The sequence below is a fragment of the Parasteatoda tepidariorum genome, chromosome 2 (genome assembly GCF_043381705.1).
Source record: "Parasteatoda tepidariorum isolate YZ-2023 chromosome 2, CAS_Ptep_4.0, whole genome shotgun sequence".
Classification (NCBI taxonomy): Eukaryota; Metazoa; Arthropoda; class Arachnida; order Araneae; family Theridiidae; genus Parasteatoda; species Parasteatoda tepidariorum.
The window spans coordinates 98,236,777-98,244,004 of NC_092205.1; the positions used below are offsets into that span (position 1 = coordinate 98,236,777).

General features: G+C 30.8%; 1 long non-coding RNA gene across 1 annotated transcript; it reads left to right on the forward strand.

The window, feature by feature from the left end:
* Positions 1-361: 361 nt before the first annotated feature.
* Positions 362-6,914, forward strand: LOC122271963 (uncharacterized). The gene is made up of 2 exons (XR_011636222.1): positions 362-681; positions 3,127-6,914. It is a non-coding gene; the product is annotated as an uncharacterized lncRNA (long non-coding RNA).
* Positions 6,915-7,228: the final 314 nt, after the last annotated feature.

A 7,228-nucleotide genomic window follows, 5' to 3' on the forward strand; every position in this document is an offset into this window, starting at 1 on the left:
TTTTCACATAGTTCTGTTCAACTTCTTCACTATTCATTTCGGCGTTCCATCTGTCAATAGCGTATGAAAGCGCCAATCATTTTACATGTTTGATGAAATACTTGAGAGTTCGTATGTGCGTCTACTGAGCTGGGTTCGGTGAGATTATTGCCTTCTCATGCGCCACTCTGCTGCATTTTGCAAGATATTCTCAAGTTCAGACTTCATTTTCCACCCTCTGATATCGAACCGAAAAATCTCTCGATTATTTTATAACAGCTAATATAATCAGTTATTTTATCTACTAGTTATTTTATCATGATCATCTGAAGTCTTTGAAAAATATTTTGAAAATTGTTAATGTATATGCTTAAAAATATTTTGAGTGCTTTAAAAGTTGCTTATTTTTTGTTGAAAGATTTGGCTATGCATCCTGGTCTAATATTATCGATTTATTAGTCATAAGTATGAAACTTTCATCAGCCAATTTAAATTCTATTACGCAAAAGTATAAAAAAAAACGCCACTGTCTATGTAGCAAATTTTATATTTTTAATGACATGTTTCCTATTTTCTTGCAGGATCCAAGAATGTACCTCGAAATAGATGCTTGATACTCAACTACATAAAGTTGCTTCATTGCTATATTAAAAGTCTATTCCGTGCAGGAGAATGTCGGCTATCATTATCAGATTTAGATGGGTAAGGAAGCTAAGATTTATTTTGATCTGATCAAGAAATTTTTTAATAAATTTTATTTAACACTAGAAAGACTGAAACTTAGTAAATACATAAATTGCCCAAAAGCAGTCAGAATGACTGCCTTGTGAAAAAATAACTAATATAGAAAGAAATTTGCTTAAAATTTTCAATATTTTTTATATTTGCAGTTATAGAACAAGTTATTAGTAAATATTAACAATAAAAAAATTTCATGGTGTACAAAAAGTCACAAAATTATAAGAAACTGAGTCATTATATACATTGTTTTTTTCTAATTGAAATTAAAAGCAGTCAAAAAGACTTCCTTGGACAATCTAGTGTTAATGTATCTATTCTAGTTTAGCATTTTATCATCTATTGAATTATAAAACACTTTAGACATTGAACTATTCCATAAATAAAAGTAAATATTTAAGGTATTAGACTAAGAAAAAAATAGGTTATTTCGACGAAAATTTAGATTTTTATTAACCTTGTTTGAACGTTAATTCATTGGATTTTCAAAACCCTTTAAATTTTTGATCTCCGATTTTTAGAAATGATAGTAATTTTCCATGGTGATAAATGAAAATGAAAGTACGGTCCTAGGCAATATCATTAGATGCAGTATAAGATTCTACGTAAAATCATAATTATCTGGTGATACTATACAATTTTATTGTTTTGAAGCGACTGAAACCGGTTTGCACTTGTTTACGTTCGTGTATTAATTGGTTAACATTGTAATGCAATACGTTAAAAACAAATACAAACTGGAAGTATATAAAAAAATCTCTTGAATTAAAACTCATTACACGTGTTTAAATATAAAAGTATTGCCTATAAACTCGTGCAAAACATGCAATTATTAAAACACTACAGTGGGTCTAATTATTATAATATACTAATATAATACGTGATATAATAAATATTCTATATGTCTTTTAATTTAATAAATTGTTGATTTTATATCGTCTAATTTACACAAAACACATGACCATGACAAAACACACATGACAAAAGTTCAGTTTAGACTGCCTTGAAATTTTGCATGTAGATTTTGTATAATGGTGCAAGTGTGAATTTGCTGTTTTATCAGCTGTTTTATCAATCTTAAAGCATATTAAGTCTTTAAAAATTGAATATTACTATTTAATTTTTAATTCTTTTTGAAATTATAAAATAGTTAAAAGCTCGGGTAATAACATTAATCTAGATGTTTTTGCAATTTATGAAATAAAATTTACTATATAGCTGTTAGCGTGGTATGAAAAAATGAGTAGTTTTGAACTCATTTGATTTAACAAATATTTTACACATTTTTAAACAGGGTATCTGCTACATTTTAGATTTTTAAATTAATGACTAAAGTATTAAAATAACTTCAATTGAAATGATAGGTATATAATCAAAACTATTATACTCTGCATCTTCATTAGATTTCAAATTTAAAAAAAAAGAGTAAAAGTTCAATTATGAGTGACAAATTTTGTTAAATACCGAAATTCATGACTTTCCACGATTTCTCATGACTTTCCAGGTGAGCAGATATCTTGTTTTAAACTTTACATTAAATTTAATTTTAAAGCCCTACTTACAAAATTTAGCCTTAAAAATTGTGTGGATTTCCACGATCAGTCTGACGGCAAGGAGCTTCTAACTCTTGATCCGATATAGGTTATTTTACGTCAGCACTGCGGTCGGTGCTAGCGAAGAGCAGAATTTGTATCTACCAGTCTATGCTTAGGTAGCATCATTAACGCTCGGGGGCCCCCACTGCTTTTAATTGGTTTTAAAGTGTACAAAATTTTGTCTCACTGAAAAACTGAACTTGTTTGGACAAAACTTTATAACATTAGTATTGCGTCCTATGTAACTTTCATCATATCTGAAGCTTATGTTTAATTTAGTTTCTTGGTTTGAGATGTTTAACTTCTGCTGATAAAATCTCCTACTGATCAGGGAGGCTAATTAATTTAGTCATTTGGCACAAAGCTCTAAAATAAGAACTTTCACCAATATCAGACTGTAATGTTCCCTCACGGTCTAAAGATAAATCTCTTAATTCCGTGGTTAGTTAAAGTTTTGCGTAATTGAAATTTTGACAACGCCATTAAGTTTTCGTTTGAACTTCGTCTGCATTTATTAATACAGATTTCTGTGTTACTCCAGCCTTTTGAAAAATACACAGCTCAGAGATCCTACCTGCAGGAATTAAATGTTCGGATTAATATGATCTCCTTTATAAGATTTATGAATTTTGTAAAATGCAGACTCTGGATATGCATTTAAAGGGCCCACCTACAAAAGGGGTTGACTGAGATATTTGCGTAACAAATATTTATAAAACTTTACTAGACTCAATATCAAATACTGCCTCTGACTAGAGTGAAATTATGTTAATTTGACTATCAGAATAAAGACATTTTGTATTTTTAACACTAGGCTTTGCATTGCTGATCTAATTGCCATGAGGATCGTAGTCTTAAAAAATCTCCATTACTGACCTAGTTACCATGAGGCCTGCTGTCTGCCAAGATCTTCATCACTGACCTAGTTACCATGAGGCCTGCTGTCTGCCGAGATCTTCATCACTGACCTAGTTACCATGAGGCCTGTTGTCTGCCGAGATCTTCATCACTGACCTAGTTACCATGAGGCCTGTTGTCTGCCAAGATCTCCATCACTGACCTAGTTACCATGAGGCCTGTTGTCTGCCAAGATCTCCATCACTGACCTAGTTACCATGAGGCCTGTTGTCTGCCAAGATCTCCATCACTGACCTAGTTACCATGAGGCCTGTTGTCTGCCAAGATCTCCATCACTGACCTAGTTACCATGAGGCCTGTTGTCTGCCAAGATCTCCATCACTGACCTAGTTACCATGAGGCCTGTTGTCTGCCAAGATCTCCATCACTGACCTAGTTACCATGAGGCCTGTTGTCTGCCAAGATCTCCATCACTGACCTAGTTACCATGAGGCCTGTTGTCTGCCAAGATCTCCATCACTGACCTAGTTACCATGAGGCCTGTTGTCTGCCAAGATCTCCATCACTGACCTAGTTACCATGAGGCCTGTTGTCTGCCAAGATCTCCATCACTGACCTAGTTACCATGAGGCCTGTTGTCTGCCAAGATCTCCATCACTGACCTAGTTACCATGAGGCCTGTTGTCTGCCAAGATCTCCATCACTGACCTAGTTACCATGAGGCCTGTTGTCTGCCAAGATCTCCATTACTGACCTAGTTACCATGATGATCGTAGTCTGCTAAGATGACCTACTTCAGTTGCCTGGTTGACATAACAGAACAAGAGGTTTATTTTTACATTCTCCTTGAATAGTATGAAAATTCCATTTTCGGCATTTTGGTTATTTAAATATTTTCTCTGATAAGAATTAAGCTATATAAATATTTTTAATTCTAAATCCATATTTATAATATAAATGTATTCTATATCATATTTAAAAATTTTTACTCATAAATTTTACGAGTGATATTTACCCATTAAATATCTTAAATTAAATTTAAAGTCTAAGTCTCTGAAATTTGGCAGCACCTTCTCTAATCTATCAGCTATGTATTATATATACGTACTGTTAATAGTCTTAAAATTTTAAAGACAAGCTTATTGTTAGCTATTGCTCGTTATCAGCTATGGCATAATATTTAAGAAAATTAATCCTTGGCGCAAAAGAACCAATTCCGATTTATTTGTTTTTTCCTTCAAACTATTGTCCAGTACACTAACTAAAATCTAAAATTTGTATTCAAAAGAATTGTTTTAGTGTGGCAGTTTAAATTCAAATCATTAAATTCAGAGAATTATTAAAAATTAAAATACTTTCGTTCGATTCTCAGACGAAACATATTTAGATGAATAAAACTTTATATCTGATTTTATTTTGGTATCACAAATTTTTAAATATTACTTTTCCACCAAATACATCGTACGTTACTTTCATATTTTAGAATCTGTTTAATTAAATGTGGGTTAATTTCAAAATCTACCATTAAAATACACTTAATCTGAAGTTTAAGCAAAACTTGTTTGTAAAAAAAGATTTGAGGAATTTATATCGAATAGACAAAATCTGATCTCAAATTTGTAAGGTATTAAAATTAACTAACTCTTAAACTTGTTTTAATTTTTAAAAGATATTGCAGCTCGCAGGTAAAAACCGGTATTAAATCAATGTTATAAAATGTCAAAACTCTTTGCGATAACGAGATATTTGGATGACGGAAAACCAACATACAATATCGCAAATTCAGTGTTATCTTAATAAATCGCACGGTATAAAATTGATAGTTATGAATTAATCTCCCCTCATCAGTAAAATACATATTAAATACCAGTTAACGTATTTAAGATAACCCGTACTGTTCGAAATAGAAATCTTATCTTACTATTTCTGATCTATCGGTTTGTGTACTTATCACTTAAGTTGTTTAAAACCCTTCATGCTAGCGACTCGCTGTAGCGTCATAGCATCGCATTTTTCAAATTTTACTTTTGTCCTAATCTTAGTTAGCTTTGATGGAAAACAATGTTGCATAGTTAGCACTTTACACATTAGGTTTTTATTTACGTAACTGTATTAAGGTAAATTTCACAAAACAAATCTAAATTTACAATTTGTCGATCATTTATGTAGTATCTATCGCAATAACAATTCTACGCATTTAGTCTAAATTTTAAAAGAATTAATGAGCATTATATAAAAAGTTTGAGAACGAAACTATTACTAGAAAATTAATGAAAAGTCAAGACTATCTAGTAATTAAGTTAGCGCAGCGGAACGCGGTAGAGGTTTGCTCAAGAAATGTTCTAATTTTGTCACTCAAAATAAAACTGGTAGCTTTTAACACGCTTTGGCGTAACAGAAACTTTTATTTGTAGTTAGTACTAATTATACACATTATCGTATGCTCTGAAAATGTTAGATTAGTTAGAAGTTTGGTAAATAAAATATTTCAAATTGTCAGTTGATTTCTTAAGATAAACGAAAATTATCTTTCTTATGAAATATATTTGATACATTAATAAATGGGCTTCTACAAAACTAGTCGCATTTTTTAATCTTATTTCTCTGCCGAGTCTATTTGCATAACGAAAGTCTTTAAATGGATATGCCTCAATTTGCTTAATCTCACCTCTTAAATATTTAAAGCAGTTTTGATATATATTCAGTGCTTAAAAGTATACGTTCAACTAAAAATTTCAACACCGATTAATATTATGGACGATTCGGCTCTTTTAGTTCTGCGAAACTGGCTGTAAGCATAGCACGTGATAAAAGGATATTTTAAAAATTTTAAAAGAATCTGTGACACACTATTTAGCCATAGATTCAAAAAGTAAGTTTGGAAAATTTTTGAATTTTCCCTTTTTTAAATGTAAATATTCCTGGATGAGCAAATTTAAAGCAATTCATGTTAAAGGAATTTCGTTATGCATTCATATTATTCATTCATCATGCTACTTCTGGCTAACTACTAACATCGAGACTAACTATAACATATATTTTAACAATAAGCTAACATCAATTCATTGACTCGGCGGCTAAATAAGTTTAAACAATGGGGTATAGTTACGCGGTATAAGCTATTTTATTTAGAGTATACTTAAAATTTTTATTTTAAAATTATATTAGATTTTTATAAATTATGAGATAGTAAAATTTTTTAATTAAGGTTATGCAGTTTCGATCATTTTCAGTTATTTTTCCAAGTTTAGTGAAAATAACGTGGAAAAAACGTTTAGAAATATTTTGGAAATACTGAAATTCAGCTTTGTACGTATTTTGAAATTTCTAATTCGGATAAAATAAAAATTTTGTAACAGGTGCATTAAAGATACGCACACATTTTTAAAAACATGCATCTATTTTAATAACTATAAAAGATAAAAATTAATTTCCGACTTTGTATAAACTAAAACAAATTCTAAACACATTAGGCTGTCCAGCTAACTATTGTGACTGAAATCCCGCTGTAATACGGGTAGACTTCAAAAACGTTCTTTCTTGTATATTAAGTGACTAGTTTCGATTGCGGTGATTTATAACTAGTTTCATTGTAAATTGTTTTCGACTAAGTATGAATCGATTAAGTTAACAACGTTTCACATATAGAGCCGTACATCCACAGCATTAATCTCTTTTCGACCCAGGTTTTAAACACCCTGGAAAGTACTTGGCGAGCTTTAAAACTTGTACAGCTATTAAAAAGAATAACGCATAACAGCTGCTAGGCATTACGATATGAGGAACTTTAACTATACTGGATCCTTAACTTGACGTAAAGCTAGTCTAAAACTAGAAAAGTGGGTACTAGAAAAATTATTTTTCAAAGCATAAATGGTAGAGCTTTAGTTGAAAAGGGTTCGTACACATATTAATCATTACAGAATATTCCATAATCTGATAAATAATTGCTTTAATAATTTGATAGTTTCGAAAATAGGTGCATGAATTCAATCGCCCTTCGAGGTCTAAATCAAATTATAGAATTTACTTCAAAAATAAGATTAAATTTAAGTTTG